The sequence below is a fragment of the Mustela lutreola genome, chromosome 3 (assembly GCF_030435805.1).
Source record: "Mustela lutreola isolate mMusLut2 chromosome 3, mMusLut2.pri, whole genome shotgun sequence".
In the NCBI taxonomy this organism is placed as follows: domain Eukaryota; kingdom Metazoa; phylum Chordata; class Mammalia; order Carnivora; family Mustelidae; genus Mustela; species Mustela lutreola.
The window spans coordinates 94,107,358-94,126,058 of NC_081292.1; positions in this window are offsets into that span (position 1 = coordinate 94,107,358).

Here is an 18,701-nt window from a genome sequence, read left to right on the forward strand (position 1 = left end):
TTACTATTCTTTTATTTGAGTATAGTTGATATTCAGTGTTACATTGGTTTCAGGTGTTCAATATCTCCATACATTATTCTATGATCACTACAAATATAGCCACCATCTGTCACCATATAACACTATTATAATATCATTGACTATATTCTCTACACTGTCCCATATCTCTTTTTAAAATCTCTGATTTTTATGTTTTCTGTTTTTCCAATTTTCCGCCATCATTTTACTTGGTTACTTTAATAAAATATGCCTGATTACACACTCTTTGCTGAAAACCATAGCATTTGATTTATAGTAGTCTTCTTCTTCTTTTTTTTTTTTAATTAACATATAATGTATTATTAGCCCCAGGGGTACAGGTCTGTGAATCGCCAGGTTTACACACTTCACAGCACTCACCACAGCACAGACCCTCCCCAATGTTCATAACCCCACCACCCTCTCCCTACCCTCCCCACCCCCCCCGGCAACTCTCAGTTTGTTTTGTGAGATTAACAGTCTCTTATGGTTTGTCTCCCTCCCGATCCCATCTTGTTTCATTTACTCTTTTCCTATTCCCCCAAACCCCCCATATTGCACCTCCATTTCCTCATATCAGGGAGATCATATGATAGTGTCTTTCTCTGGTTGACTTATTTTGCTAAGCATAATACCCTCTAGTTCCATCCATGTCATCGCAAATGGCAAGATTTCATTTCTTTTGATGGCTGCATAGTATTCTATCGTATATATATATATACCATTCATTTGTTGATGGACATCTAGGTTCTTTCCATAGTTTGGCTATTGTGGATATTGCTGCTATAAACATTTGGTGCACGTGCCCCTTTGGATCATATAGTAGTCTTCTTTACCTCTATCAGAACCCCAGGAAGCTTTATTTATTTATTTACTCACATAAACAGATGATCCAACACAACGTTTTTTGATGTTCAAATGTATTATAACGTCTTACCGCTTAACATTATGCTTACTGCTCTCTTTCACTGTCTGACTAAATCCTCATCATCACTATGCCATTTAATCAGAAAGAACATTTGAACTCAGAGTTCTCTCCATATCAGGGAATGAAGACTCCACACTTCTGTTTGTGCAGGTAAAATAAATGTTGATATTGTCTGTCCTGCACATACTCCATCCTGTTCACCAGAATATTCACCATCAAAATATATACAAAATAAATACCATACCTCACCACTTCTATTACCACCCAGCATGCTAAAAACACCATCATATGTTCCTGAATTATTGACTTGATTGATAACCCCACTTCCACACATACTGCACTCCTTTCTCCCTGCAAATTTATTTTGGTACAGCAATTTAACCTAAAAATCAAGTCAGATGATTTTATTCTGCTGTCGAAAGTCTTTTGGTATCTTCCCCTTTCATATTAAACAAAAACTGAAGGTGTTTCAATGTACTAGAAGGTCACGCATCCATACGTTCTTCCTCTCTCCACCACTATGAACTCCTCATTGGCCTCCTTGCTTTTCCTCAAAAGTAACAGACCAGCTGTTCACACAAAGTCTATATACTTACTTGCTCTGCCTAGAGCAGTCTTTTCCTTTAATATGTGTATAACACCCTCCTTCACTTCCTGGGTCTTTGTGCAAATAACATCTCATAAATGAGATATAACCACCCAACACAAAATAAAATTAACTTTCCTCCCAGCATTCTCCAATGGCTTTTACCTTTCTTGTATTTCTTTGTAACACTTATCACCATCAACCATCAATCATTATTCTAATACTGGTTATTTTCTTATTGGAGACAGAGAGAGAGAGAATTGGGAGGGGGTGCAGAGGAAGAAGAAAACACCCCACTGCCTAGAAAGCCTGCTGGGGAGTTACATCCCAGGACCCTGAGATCATGACCCAAGCCAAAGGCAGTCACTCAATGGACTGAGCCACCGAGGTGCCCCTCTATTATTGCTGTATTTCACTATTATATTTCAAAAGAATGTAAGCTCTTTGTGGTCAGGTATTTTATATGTTTTATTAATTGAAGTATTCTCAGAAAGGTAGCTGGCAGATTGTAAGGGCTCACTAAACTCTATTTTGTTGTTATTATTGGGCTCCTTTATGGGCTTTACCTCTTACGCTAGAAGTCTATCCTTCAGATGTAAGCAATAAGAATAGAGCCCTGCTGCCTGTTCAAATGAGTAAAAAGCCTGTATTAAGTGGATATTTTAAAAGCTAAATGAATGGCTTAATAGTTGTATATAGGGGGAAAGGGAACATATTTTCCACGGTTTAGAAGTGGAGTTCTTTTATAGAGTTCTTGTACAAGCCGACACTATTGAACGATAATGGGCAGTTGTACATTACAATTATACAAACACTTTGGTAATTTATATCCTTTTTTTGTAATTCATGACTGGATCATTTAATTCCTTAGGAGCATTATAGCATTTCAACATTTCCTGTTCAATAAACTTATTGGGGTTGCTACCTTTTTTATTCAAATGGAGAAATAGTCATGATGTCATCTAAATAATGTGTTATTGATTGTGTTGTTTTCTAGGAATGAGTCGCACATGCTAGTTTAAAAGTTTTGTTAAATTCCCAAGTCTGTCACCGATAAAAGCCTTTTGTAGATTAGTAACTTGATCAAAACAGAAAAGTTATGTAACACTCAATTGTTATACTATCTTTGTTTCCATCTTGCATTGTAATAACACCCATCTTAACTCTATTTAAGACAAGTCATCGCCAGATGGCTTTCTGGCATTGATTGCATGATATGAAATCTAATATAACTAAAAGTTTTTGGTTTTAGTAGCATATAAATCAATTTAGAAAAATATATGTATTTGATATAAGATAAAGTTTTAAATTATTTGGCAATAGTAAACTAAACTTTTTTTTGTAAATTTTTATTTTCTATAATTTCATTGAGCTCTATTGCAATAAGAAACAAGTTACAAAAAATTAAGGTTTATTTACCCCAATTCAAAATTATTAGGAATATAATCATAGAGGTTGAAGTATTTAAAATATTGAACCCAAAACATTTTATTACTGAAATTCATGAATGCTGAGCATTCACTGTTAAAATATACTAACACTATTGATAGACTGGTAGAAGCCTAAAATCATATATTTATTAAATATTTATATCCATATCTTTTCATGGTGTGGAAATTCATTTCTCTAGCATTAAATAATATTCCATTGTTTGCATGTACTACACTTTATTTGACCTTTCACCTATGGAAGGATATCTTGGTTGCTTCCAAGCTTTTGTCAGTTATGAATAAAACTGCTATAGACATCTTTGTGGGTATAGATTTCATCTTCTTTGGATAAATACCAGGAACTGCTACTGCTGAATCATCTGGAAGAATATGTTTAGTTTTGTAAGAAACTGCCAAGTTGTTTTCCATTCTTTATTCTCAATAGACATGGAAGAACATTCCTGTTGCTCCACATCCTCACCAACATTTCATGTTCTGTTGTCAGTGTTCTGGATTCTGGGTATGTACTGGTGTCTCTTTTTTGTTTTAATTTGCATTTTCCTGATGACATATGATGTGAAGCATCTTTTTATATGCTTATTTGCCATCTGTAATATTTTCTTTTGTGAGGTATCTGCTAATGTCTTTGGCTCATTTTTAATCAGGTTTTCCCCCATTGTTGAGTTTTAAGGGGTCTTTGTGTATTTTTGATTAACAGTCCTTTGCCAGATGTGTATTTTGCAAATTTTTTCTTAGTCTGTGCTTTGCCTTTTCATTCTCTTGGCATTGTTTCACAGAGTAGACATTTTTAAATTCAGTGCTTGTGCTTTTGTAGCTAAAGTTATTTCCAAAACCAAGGTCATTTAAATTTTCTTCTATATTACCTTCTACATGTTTCATGTTTAGGTTTATAATCCAATCTGAGTTAATTTTTGTGAGGAGTGTCTGATATCTGCCTGGATTTATTTTATTTTATTATTTTATTTTATTTTTATTTTATATTTTTACATTTAGCTTCACCATTACTCCAGAACCATTTGTTTAAAAGATTGTATTTTGCTCTCTTGTATTGCTTTTGCTTTTATATTAAATATAAAATATAATTGATAATATATATTCTGTTCCTTTATTCTAGTCTTTCTGTGATATTACAATATCTTGTTTACAATTATCGTTATGGTATACTTTTTTTAAAAGATTTTATTTATTTATTTGACAGAGAGAGAGATCACAAATAGGCAGAGAGACAGACAGGGAGAGAGATGAGGAGAAGCAGGCTCTCTGCTGAGCAGAGAGCCCTATGCGGGACTCAATCCCAGGCCCCTGGGATCATGACCTGAGCCAAAGGTAGAGGCTTAGCCCACTGAGCCACCCAGGCGCCCTATCGTTATGGTAAACTTTGAAGTCAGTCCTCAGTCTTTGTTCTCCTTCAACACTATGTTGAATATTGTGAGTCTTTGCCTCTCCATATAAACTTTAAAATAAGTTTGTTAATATTAAGCAAAATGAGACCTCAAGGATCTGAGAGATGTCTAAGAAGTACTTGATACATCCCTTGGGTATGGTTTATTGAAGTGTCCACCTGTCTGAAAGCTGGGGAATCTAGATAAGGGAGGGAAAATTAGTTATGATAAAACATATCAACAAACTTGAATAAATTTTGTAAAACTTATTGTCATGGCTCATATACAATATGACCAACAGAGGGACTATCAAAAGGAAAGCATTAGTTATGTTTATTGTGAAATTTTTTATTCAAAATAAAGCAATGAGAGGGGAAGACACAATGAGAAAATTACCATTTTTTAAACGGTAAACTTCTTACCAACTGGAATAGGTTTTATATTCTAAGTAGTATATTGAAAAGTAAAACATTGGGGCGCCTGGGTGGCTCAGTGGTTTGGGCTGCTGCCTTTGGCTCGGGTCATGATCTCAGGGTCCTGGGATCGAGCCCTGAATCGGGCTCCCTGCTCCGCAGGAAGCCTGCTTCCCTCTCTCTCTCTCTCTCTCTCTCTCTCTGCCTGCCTCTCTGTTTACTTGTGATCTCTGTCTGTCAAATAAATAAATAAAACCTTTAAAAAAAAGAAAAGAAAAGTAAAACATTAAAAAATAAAATTTTAATTTAAAAAAGTTATGTAATTTTTTAAAAAGGTTAAAAATAGCAGAACCATTTTTCTTATAACTGGAAAATACATTGTATATATATCTATCAAAAATAACTTGTCATGGGGGCGCAGGGTGGCTCAGTGGGTTAAAGCCTCTGCCTTCGGCTCAGGTCATGATCCCAGGATCCTTGTATCAAGTCCCACATCGGGCTCTCAGCTCAACAGGGAGCCTGATTCCTCCTCTCTCTCTGCCTGACTCTGCCTACTTGTGATCTCTGTCAAATAAATAAATAAAATCTTTTATAACAAAAATTTTAAAAAATAACTTTCATGTCTGGAATCAGGAGCATATGGAAAAAAATAATATCTGAGGACAGTACTTCTGCCATGTTTTGTGCATTGTTAATATTTTTAAACAGTCAGGCAACTTTTAGCTTTATTGAAATACCTGCGAAGATACTAGCAGTGCCTTTTGGAGCCCTATGACTATAAAAATTAATTGCAAATATTCAAAATGTTTACTATGGTGTCACTATTTAGGGCAACCACTAAGTATATTTCAGAAGTAAGCATAACTGTTACTCTTCCATAAGGCAAAAGGGCATATTTTCAGGAGTTCCATTTGCTGTACCAGGAGGTGAATCAAGTAATGATTTTTGTCTATAAAATAATTCACTTTTCAATCTAACATTCCTCATTCCACATTAAAATAATAAAAACTAGGAGGAGACTAAAACAAACAAACAACTACAACTACAACAACCAGCTTTTCCTTCAGTGGAAAAGTAAATATAACCTTATGAGTACCCAGAAATTTATTTTTAAATATTTTTAAGATAAGCGTTTTTGTTAGAAAACCATATATTTTATATTGCTAAGAAATAACAGGCAAAGTTTTATTAACTTCTAAAAAGTCTAGTTACTTTTATTTATCTATTAACTCATCTCTTTATGAAGTAGAACATGATCACACCTATTGTATCTACCCAAGTTTGTATGCTTTGGTTATTTCATGTTTGCTACTTCCTTGCTTAATTTTTACAATATTTGATACATAATAGTATCTTTAAGTCCATCTACGGTTTCACAGAATTTGTTTGAACTTCATAAAAATGTACCATACTTTTTGCACTGTCCTTGTTTAAATTCTCTATTAACTTTCCAAGATTTATTCACTTTAGAGGGTGTAGCTATCATTTATTTTTATTCCTCCATAATGCTATGTTTACAAATTTGTATTTATCTGTACCTTTAAAAATATCTTAATTATATACCATTTCTCATCTCACGTAACACTCATGTTACTTCTACACTTATCAGATATTATGTAACTGAAAACCACAACTCAGCAACAATATAGAACCATTTTTCAAAATTCAATGGCTTACCAGAATTCTTTAATTCTATCCTTTATTTGTATTAGATGACCCTTTATTCTGGTATTTGGCATTGTTCATATGGAGGAAAGCTTATAAGTTGATATTTCATAAATAGAAGGATTTATTATGATTGATTAATTATTTTCATTTAGAATGCATAGAATATGGTTGATTTAATATTTGTTTCTTACTCTCTGCCTGGAACATAGTGCTATCTATGTAATAGCCACTAAAATATTAAGTTAATTACCTAGACTTTAAACTTCATATGAATAGGAATAACATACAGAACTCTTCACAGATTGGGACACCTGGGTGGCTCAGTCAGTTAAACGCCTGAGCCTTTAGCTCAGGTCATGTTCTTAGGGTCCTGGGACTCAGTTCTGCAACAGATTCCCTGCTTAGCCGGGAGTTTGCTTCTCCCTCCCCCTGCTGCTCCCCATGCTTGTGCTCTCTCTCACTCTCTCTATTACAAATAAATAAAATTTAAAAAATGAATTCTTCTCAGATAGCTAATATAGAATATCATCTTTGTATTCATCAAAGGGAAAGTGCCATATAATAATGAAATTCAGACTACTTCAAATTCATTTTTTAACCAGTAAGAAAGTACTGGAAACAAGCCAAAAATGTCTTTAATGAATTAAAGAAATAGATTGATTTTCAATATCCTAATGTTTCTAAAATAAATTGCAAGATTTTTATACTAGATATCAGTGTAAATATTCATTATACAAGGATATTCTAAAAATAAACCTGAGAAAACTATTTGACATACATGATGACAAAAACGAGTTTGACAAAAGTCAGTTTGGGTAAAACTTACAACACCTACCACCTGAAACTCTTGTTCTATAATTTAATTATTTTAATTTACAAAAATACAAAAATAATATATCAGAGTAAGTCTATTGATAGCTTTGAAGGTATGCTCTGGTTGTGCACTCTTTACTATTGAAAGGGGAATCAAATATGTGATGCTTATGGTGTGACTATATTAAAATTCAACAAGTTCAGAAGCATACAAGGAATAGAATAAAGATAAAAGATGACCCTTACTTATCCTAAAGATAGACAATGGTATATATGTGCTAGTTGGGGAGACAATCCAGTCAGTAGATGGAGGATGTAGTGTTGGAAAAAAAAAGACACAACGTTTTGGTTAAACGTTTAGCACTATATTTAACAAAGTGAAATTGTGTGTTAATAGCCTTGAATAAAATCCAAAAAATATTTTCAATTCATTGAAGATTATTTAGGAAAAACTTGAAAAATACAACTTGATAAGGATTCCAATAAAAGATTCATAAGCAATACAAGTTTCAGAATTTTTAGTATATTTTCCCTAAAAAGCCATTTGATTTAATTAAAAAGAATTCTATTTACCTGCCACTTAAATAAGAGGAAATTATTTGGTTTTGTAAAAAGTCAATAAAATAAATTAACATATCTTCAGAAAACAGATATGCACACTAATTTTAAAATAATAGTGCTTAAGCTGTTCAGCAAACATTTGCAAAATTCCTTGCCATCAGCTGGCTCTGGAGTTCTGCTAGGTGAGTAAGGCCATGTATGTTACTGCTCAGAGTACTGACGCAAAGCAATTGTCCCCTTCACCTCCATTTTTTGCCGTTGATATGTCATGCTATGTTGTTTAGAGATCCATAGATGGCCCTACATGAAGGCCTTTTTTTGTGTGTATAAGGGTGACTGTGATTTAACTTTCAAATCAGATGGCTCCTGATTTACAATGATTCAACTTATGATATATTTGGCAATGATGTGAAAGTGAAAGTGATTCAGTAGAAACTGTACTTTGAATTTTGAATTTGGGTCTTTATAAAAAGGGCCAGTGACATATGGTATGGTGCCGTCTTGTGATGCTGGGCAGGGGCAGTGAGCCACAGCTCCCAGTCAGCTAGAAGATTACAGGGGTGAACACCTGATATTCTTACAACCATTCTATATATAAACATTCTTCTTTTTTTTTAGTGTAATATTTAATAAATTGCATGTGATATTTGATACTTTGTTATAAAATAGGCTTTGCTTAAGGTGATTTTGCCCAAATGCAGGCAAATGTAAGTGTTCTGAGTATGTTTAAATAAGCTTAAGGTAAGCTATGATATTTGATAGTTTAGGGGTATTAAATGCATTTTCAATTTTTTATGTGTTTCTCTGTACATAGCCCCCTTGTAAGCTGAGGAACATCTCTATATGTATATGTAGCCTTGGTATGGCTTACATATTATTGGCATGAAACATCTAGAACAGTACGTGTGCCATATAATTGTCTACAACATCAAACAAGTTTCTTGAAAACTTGTGCCAAAGGGGTTATGTCTTTAAGGATTCTTATTTCAGAAGGGTTCTCTCAAATGTAAGATTTTTAGAAGTTAAGTGAAAATCTGACCAAACTAAACATTTTTCCATTTTCCCTAGTGAGCAAAGATAGCTAAAATCTATCTGCCATTTTCAACACTGTACTCAACGACTGTAATTCTAATTTAAGAACAGATTATTTATATCAAAACCACATGTTGGCCTAATCTTACACAATATTCATAAATCTCACTCAGAGCCTTGGACACTTTTATTTGTTGAGTCTATATGTTACTATGGACATTCATCTTTTTTGACCTCATAGCTTCGTGTATGTCTATACTTTTGAAAATACATGCATCATAGTTCCATTGTAAAATGTCTGGGTTATAAAATGTGCTATGCTAGCAAAATGGTAATAAGAACATACAAATGACCTGATGTAATGAACTGGACCAGATTGCCAGATATCACTTTTCATACCAGAAAGATTCAGTGGTAAGTTTTAAAATGGCCAGCTATACTTCGACTGAATTATAACTCATTTAACTTCTTTCTTTGTGTACAGTATTATACATTACTCAGTACTATAGTAAATAAGTACTTTGGACAGATGTAAGTATGCTGTAATAAAAAATGTTTTTCTTCTTTCTTTTAGTCCTTTTTACTTGTAAGACTAGCCACAAATACCATGCCTCTCCCAAAATAATTTGCAATCCAAATTTATCTCTAAATGACTTTATTGCACAGAAAAAAATATATATATATACACTTACAGTAGACATGTTCAAAAATAGTTACACAACAGCAGGGCCCTAAATGTAAGCAGTATACTTGTTTTGTTTTGTTTAGTTTTGTTTTTTTCTTTAAAAAAAAGAGGTTATGTGAAATATTGGAATTTTATTTCGAGGCGTAGTATTTCAAGACAGTTAACTACACTTATGGTGTCAACAGCCTCTTGTTGGCAGTATGATTTTATTGGCTCCATGGAATAACAGCAAGAATTTACTATTGCTTCTTTCTTTTATGACACACACAGAAAAAAAAAATTGACACATTTGCACAAGACCAACCAGAATCATTTTAACCTATCAAAATTGATGGGAGGCCTTCACTGCCAAAGTCACTGCTGGGTTTTCACAATTCATTGCAGACAATCTGCTACTCCCATTATGATAAAGGAGAGAAGAGTCATAATCAGGGAAGAAAGCTAGATTAATACTTGTAATTATCATTGAATTATTTAGCCTGCTATAGGATTATTATTAGTAGTGTCATTTGATAATTTTCTCTCATTTTAGTAAACACAACTGTGAGTAATTACCCTACCTAATATTTCTCTGTATTGGCTGACTAGCTAGCAAACATTCATGAAAATATCCATTAGCCACACATATAAAATGCTTCATTATGATGCTGTTGAATCAGAACATACCACTACCTGATCCTGTAGCTCTTTGAGGATTTGCAAATCAATTAATTCTATGTTTATTGGATTCTTCCCATACAATTAGAAAATTTATAATAGAGTCCATGAACATTATTAGTTTTACCATTTTAAACCAGCAATCACACTTTGATTTTTACAACAAAAGCAGAAATATAAACACACACATTTGGATCTGTTTTCTGTTAGTCTGTCTGGACTTCAAAATCCTATTCCTCAAGATAATGCACACCAAAGTTCTGGATTAAACAAGAAATTAGATGGCACCTGAACACTTGGTTTAATATTCTCAAATGGACTATGCAACTTATTTCTTACATTATGACATTGTTTTACAAAGATGCACACTTTTATAATGTTAGTATTTGTAATAATCAGTAAAGTCAATTAATCATGATTAAAAACCAAACATAAAAATTTCTACTTTTTGCTTTTGCCCCCTCCATTTAGAACTTATTTATAGCCTGATAATTCAAAGGTCCCTATGTTTATGAAAATCTGGACAGAAATAGCTCTAAGATCCCATTCAGAACTTGATATTAATCTAAGTCTTTTGGCTCCATTTACCCTGAGGGCAAAGAGTAGGACAAAGGATTTGAGTACTGTTAGTTTATCTGGGAGATTATCCAAGGTAGAAAAGAATGGGAAAGTGATACAGTGAAGAAGCAAATTTGTCAAAGAGGTACGTTGTTGATATAATTGTTGTTGAAAGAAAATGAAGGCTTGCTTTTACTGAAAGGTCCTGAGAAACTTCTTTAAGTTGTCCTCATGAAGAATTGAAAACTGACAATTTTATCTATGGTTCTTATTTCCACTTCACTGAGAGCTGTGCTCAGAGGACATTTACTCTCCTACACTTTGGGGTTGTGTTGGACAGACACATTCTAAAATGAGAGAGAGAACATGAGATGCTATCAGTGTTAAGTAACTGCAATTTCCCATGGAACTATCCACCACAGGTTTGGCTATAATCAGGTGTTGGGCCTTGATATCAGAGGGATTTGAGGCAGAATCATTAGGTTAATCATTATATCTGAAATTTCCAAAAACTTCAACTGATGAAACTTTGATTATAAATCTATAAATATATCATTAAATCTACAGTATTCAAATTATTTTCATAGAAATACACAGACAACGCATCAATTGATTAATATTTAAATGTTACAAAATACTGAACTGAAAGAATTTGGTCATATAACAACGTGTAAGAAGTAGAACTTAGGTTTAGGTTAGAACTCAGGATGCATTGGAGACTCAGTTAAGAAATTGAATGGAGGGACGCCTGGGTGGCTCAGTGGGTTAAGCCACTGTCTTTGGCTCAGGTCATGATCCCAGGGTCCTGGGAACGAGCCCCAAATCGGGCTCTCTGCTCAGCAGGGAGCCTGCTTCCTCCTCTCTCTCTGCCTGCCTCTCTGCCTGCTTGTCATCTCTCTCTGTCAAATAAATAAATAAAATCTTAAAAAAAAAAGAAATTGAATGGATGTCTGACAATCTTATAGGTTTGCTAAAACTCAGTGACTTTGAGTTCACGTGTGGCTATGCAGGAATTTTTAACTTTCTCTAATAAGTTATTAGATTTGATTATCTAATGGCAGTAAACGATGGGGAAAAGCAAAGTACAAACCCCATAAAGACAAAGACACTCAGTATGAGAAAAGAGTAATAGATAAGAAGAATCAATGCATTTGAGGAAAGTGGGAATTGAAATACACAATGATTGTTGATTTTGTTTAGATGGAGAAAACAAAACTAGCTTGCAAGAAGGAAATAACAGAAGACATGTTGTGATGTGAGACAGAATCCTGGAAAAGGCAGTAACGTGGAATAAAGGAGTAGGGAGAGCATATCAGGTAATTTGGATAGGAAGGAGTTAGGAGATAATTGCTTGATAAATTTTATATGGCCCACGTAAATGCACAGATTTCTCTTCTTTAATTTATATGGAGAACAGGGTGTCCTTTCTCTTCCCTTTCAGAGCACCAGAGGTGTACTCTTTCAGACTGAAAACCTGAAAAGCTCAGGACTCAATTGCTTAAGCACAGCTGAGAGGACATATTTCAATTAAGATTCACATTTTGCTGTATGTAGTAGACTTTCAAAAGTGGTTTAACCATATTTTTTCATTTAACAAGAAGATTACAGAGAGTGTTTTCTGGTGTTGGTTCAGAGTCTTAAGAAAGTCAAGTGAACTATCTTAGAGGTTTTCATGGCTTTTTATTCACAGTTGCAAAAACTGCTGTTGGAGTTCTCACTATTAAGCCCACATTTCTGGCAGAAAGATAGAGGTAAAAGAGCATGATAGCTTGTACGACTGATACTTTGTCATATGGTTACAATATCACTAGAAAAGAGACAATAAAATATTTGATGTTGTTTTAAGTTTCCTTGTTGTCAATCCCTCAGTGCTTTCTGATATTAAAGGAAAAAGTAGATGGATATTGACCTGGCAACTATCAACACCTGTCAGTCTCTCTTGGATAACCAATATCTCTATAATCTCTTCTTCCCAGTAAAAAAAAAATATATATATATATTCATAACCCACACTGTGCGATCTCAAGTTACTGCACCAAGATAAAATTACAATGATTTTCAGTTGTTCCAAATGGACAGAATACGCTTCCTTATGATATCATGTCTTATAAGATAGATAATTGGCTTGCTACCAATATACCCAGATGTGACTGTGGAAGAGACAGGAAAAAAATAATAATATTTATTTATTCCTTGGGTTGACCCTGTTTACACAGATGCATTACTCTTAGAAAAGGTTGGTTTGGGACATTGGAATGAATTTACTTAATGGGTCTGTATGTAATTGGGTGGGAGGAAATTTTTAATTTCTACAAAAATTATTAGAATTCTATCTTATTCTCTTTTGTTAATTTTCACATGTTAACAAAGCCAACGTTTTTTTCTAGCAGACAAGATCTTAAATCCTAACGAAACTCAATTATTTCCTTTTTTTTTTTTTTTTTTTAAAAAAAGCCTCATCTTCTCTCATGCTGCTTTAAATACAACTCAAAAAAAAGGAGCTAAGTGGGGCAGTAAGACCAGACTTTTTATTTTATTTCATTTATCTTATTTTTAATTAAAAAATTAAAGATTGTATTTATTTATTTGAGAGAGAGAGCATGAGTGGGGCAGGGGGAGGTAGCTGCAGAGAGAGACTGTGAAGTATACTCCCTAATGAGCAGGAAGCCCGATATGGAGCTCGATCCCAGGGTCCTGACTGAGATCATGACCAGAGACAAAGGCAGATACATGTGCAAAATCCCTTTCTCTCTGGGAAACAATACTTTACAAGAGATGTTTGAAAAAGTACTGGGGAATCAACTTTAATAGGAGGCACAAAAATTTAATTGACTTTTGTAAAGCTACAGGGATTCAAATGATGGGAATCCCAGCCCGTTTAGGTTGTGGACCACAGAGTATTCTTCTCTATAATATTTTATTTTCTTCCATGTCTACTAACTCCAGTCCAAGTTCACTGATCTCTTTTTAGATAGTGCAAAACATGGCAAAGAATACCAAACGAGTGCCCAATATTCTACATTTATTACATCATTTCTAACATATAGAAGTGTGTTATCAAGGCTGGTTCTGTGAAAGAACATAGTTATGCTAAAGTGTGTTTTGTTCTCCAAGAAATTAAATGCATGATTATCACACAATTATAAAATACTTGTGTCAAGAATTTTTATTCAAAAATTAATAAAAGAAGCAGATATTAAAACTAGTTCACATGGTTATTTGGGATATAAGCAGAGTTGTGCAGCAGAAGTGCTCTGGGCCCATAATTTGGGATATAGCATTTATGTTTTCTAATGAAATATCACTAATTTGCATTATTGTTAACAAGAATCTTGTGCATTACCATCAGTTTTCTACATTATAACATTATAACTTCTTGCTCTACTGTTTGTAAATAACTTTGTCAATAGCAAGCTAATAAATGGGGTGACTCCAATGGATTGAGATCATCTCCAGAGTTTCTGCTACATAATGCCCAGGACTCCATTGAAAGGACACCTAAGAATTTATTTTGCCCAAAAATTTGATCATTTTTTTCACTGTCCTTACCTATTATCCAAACCTAGTCCTTTTGCTTCACCTTTCAGTCTATGGACAACCCTGTATCTGAGTGAAAGGGGAGACTGATCACCTCCCATTAGCCAGAGATGCCCAGAAGGGGAGGGTATCCAACCTGTTTGAATCTGAAGAGTGCCTGACTGTGTGAATGTGTCTGTATGGCTCCACCACTTCTGCTACGGAGTCTGAGTGGGCTGCACCTTGAGTCTCGCAGGGCGTCATATGGCATAACGGTCATCTACTCCACGGAGTAGCCTGGTCCGGGGTTTATACGGACAGGCCTTAGCTAAGACGCTCCTAAATTCCCATGAGGGATGGGAACAGGACAGCAGGGGAAAGATCCCCCTCCTTTGTCTGCGACATCATTCATGATGGGAGGGAAACCCAGGAAACTCCTATCTTAAGACTGCACACTTAGAAATAAAATAAAAAAGGGAAAGACACTGGTATAAAAAGCTGGTTTTCTTTCTGTTTAAAAGGGGCAAAGTTTTCTTAGCTAATTGATCTGTTAAAAAGTGTAAAATGGTTTTCTCTTTGCCTGCCTGGAAAATTCAGTTCCTATGTTTTGTTTTATCAGGTGTTAAACATCCCTAATTATATTTAGGCATGTGTTTTTAAACTTTCTAAGGTTTTAGCAATTGTTGACAAGATTTAAACCAATGATAAACCTTGGGTTACATTTGGGAAAATACTATAACTATTCTAGAGATTCTATGCACTTCCTAAAGTTTTAATGTTTTGAGAGATCATCGCTTGATATTGTAATTATGGGAATGTTATATGTCACAGAAACTGTAACCTGATTTTCTTGCAGCTAAATTGTAAACTCCCATGTCTCTTTAGCTCTAACCATATCCATTCTGAGTTTTTGTCATTTATAATTGTTTTAATTCTCTTGTAAAATGAGTTTTATCTTCAAGGAGATTCCTATAAAGGACTTTCAGGACAAATACAGATATTTAATATACTTGAAAATCCTAAAACTGAAATGGGTAAGAATTTCCAGAACTAACTAAAGCTGCATTCACCAGATTTAGTAATATGGAACTAAATGAACTAAAAGATTATAATGTTGTGTCTCTTAATGTTTTGTCTTACTTTAAACATTGCTGGTTCTCTCTAATGTTTGCTCTTCCAGACCAGGGATACTTCCTCCTAGTTATCTGTAACTTTGAGAGATGTGAAAGTGCTCAAGGCATTCAAATTTTCTCTCTATATGAACCCTCTGAAACCAAAAGGTCTCAGTAAGTATTCTTTCTTCCATGGCAATCAGTCATTTGCATAAGTTCAATAAGAATCTGTTCTCCTTTAACAGGACACCATTGAGAACTGGTTATTTTACCAAGGCTTTGACTGGAATGTCATATTTGAGAAAGACATGCATAGACTCAGATATGACCAAACAGCTTTAAGGAACTAACGTTGACTTTATGAAACCTGGAGCCATAAAGCCCCTTGGGACTTTTGGCCTGATACCTTGCTTACAGAGTTCCCAGCAGCCTCACCAGGTGAGTAAAGAATGTCACTCTTTGGTAGGTGCGAAAACTCAGAAGAGGAACTCGCCCAAATCAACAGGTATTGCAGGCAAGCCTGATGGCAAGTACAGGGCTTGGCTTCTGGCCCGGAGAGGCTACTAAAAGTTCAACCCAGAGATTCCTTATAAGAAGTTCCAGCAAAGCAGATTCTAAAAGATCTATATGATCACACTCAACTGTTCTTGCTGAGCTTATGTAAATAATGGGCCAAGTTTGTTAAAACTGGACTTGTTTCACAAGTGAATTAGTCCTGATTTGGCTATCTTTGTAAATGAGGGTTATTTTAGAGAGAAAAATTATATTTTAGTAACACATCTTTATGGATGTTAAATTCTAGATTTGATTGTCTTTAAATGATTACCTAAGCTAAACAATTTGAGGTAAACTTCAGAGAAGTTACACATTAGCTCATTTAGATGATCTTCTTGCTTTTTTATTTTGTGGGGATATTAGTAGAACCCCTTCACACATGATTAAACAACTGGAAAATGGGATTGATTCCCTTACAATTGTATAACTTAACTAACACCTTATGTGTGGCTGGGATAATGAAATTGCCTAAAAGCCAGCCTATTGCACTCCATAGGATTAATTATGGACTTGTGGAGACAATGGATGACCCCACTTTGTTTATGAGTGGATTGTATGATGCATGGGGGACTCCCCTTATCTCTTGACAAGTATTCTCACTTGCCAGTGATCCTCTGTAATCAGGATATTGTTAAGGCTGGACCACTCAAAGGTCTTCTTATTGGTTTCATCCCTTAGTCATATTTATCCTAGAGGCCACCTCTGTTGAGGTGCGATTGCAAACAGATGCTTTAGCTAAGCATAGAACAGCCCTCATAAAAGGCACCTCAAAGCTCACTATGGAACAGTCCCTGACTGTAATAACTTCACATCAGGTCCAGATTTGTCTTAGAAGCCAAAGGCCACCAATGGATTATAGAGGCCATCTAATTAAATATTGGACTATGCTTATAGATATGCCAGAAATAATACTTAAAATTTGTCAAACTTTAAACCTAGTTACCTGTATGCCTGAACTTGACCATTGTACTTCTTTCTCTATAGAGCAAAAATGTTCAGAGGTTATTGATCTTACTTACTCTATTTGTCCAGATTTAAGATGCCCCTGTTAAAAATACGAATGACAGTTGGTTTTCTGATGACAGTAGTTTTCATAGAAAGAATAAGAAAAGCTAGGTGTGCCATAGTGCTCACTTGCACTTTGCAATTGCCAAAGCCTAAGAATTAACATTTATACTGATTCCAAATATGCTACATGCCCATGGAGCTATTTGGAAGAAAGGGGATTGCTATCAAGCCATAAATCCCCAATCAAATATGGGCCTAAGTTTCAAAACCCTCCTTATCGCTATACTAAGGATGGCATATACTAAGGATGGCATATACTAAGGATGGCATCTGAGATACATATCTGTGGCTTACACCCACGATTGGACAGCTCAGTCAGAAGGCAGTTTTATGCTGGGAACAAAGGAATCATACGAGTGGTATTGGGCAAATAACACACGATGTCTAGGATGGCTCACTAGAAATGTGTCCCCAAATAATAGTACTTCAGGCTACTGACTGGTTTGCTACTGACTGGGCAAGGCGACCTGGCATCAGATGGCCAGCTCCAAACGGAACCCACTGGATATGTGGAACCAACTTGTGGCCCTGGCTTCCTCCAGGGTAGATAGGTCGCTGTACTTTAGGATTTCCCTGAATTCATGGGTGCATTACTAAAACCATTACAACCCCAGCTAATCTCCCCAACTTGAAATAAAGATGGACGCGATCTGTTTTTAAATGGTATGATCACTTAGCATTCATTTTTGTTCCATCTGCGGGACTAGAGGATGTCATGTGTCATGTAGAAGCCTTTAATAAATATACTACAAAGGCACTCAATGATTCACTAAATGGCATCTCCCTACTTAATACCGAATTGTCACAGATACGCAAGGCAGTCCTACAAAATAGGATGGCCTTAGATGTCCTGAAAGCAGCCCAGGGTGGCACATGTGCAATTATCAAGACAGAATGTTGTTTGTACATCCCAGACTATCACAAAAGTATCACAGGACTAATTAAGGATATGAATGCCCAGATTAAGGCTCTACAAGGTCCCTCTCTCTCTTTTAGTGATTGGTTAAGTTCCTGGCTTGGAGGAGGGCTATGGCCAAATCTCCTTTTCGGGCTTCTTATTCTTATCGCCTTATTAACCTTAATATGTTGCTTTGTTCCATCTTTCTCTACTTGGTGCCGAGACTCCATTGCTGCAATGACTACACCACGACAGACGATCCTTATTGCACGCGAGGACGCCTCTTCACTGTCAGCGCTGGATTCAGCTGCCTCCACCTTTCGTAACTCCCTTATACATTCCTACCCTGATCAATATTGACCCCAGTAGGTAGGGACAGCTCTACGCCCCCATTCAGCACGAAGAAGTTACAGAAGATGAGACCTTCCACCTTCAACCCCCTTAAAGATTTAAGGGTCAAAATTGTTCAGGGGGGAATGAAGGAGCAGGAGGCTGGCTGAGGACAAAGCAAAAGCTGGCGCCTTGCACCCCCCCTTCACCCGCTCCCCTCCATATGTGTAGCATTCCTCAGGCACCCCTGACTGCCATAAAATGATAAATAGTTAACTTGCAGAAATCACAGTCCTGCAGGGTAGGAGTCTCCCTAGGTTTGCAAATGTCCTTGAAATTTACAACAAAGAAGTTACCTTACCTTTGATAGCCGGAATGTAACATTTCACCAGGAGACTCCCAATTGTCTTTATGTTAGTGCCTCATTAGAGAGAAAGTGGCCTTGGCTTGATAGTAACCAGGCCTTCAAT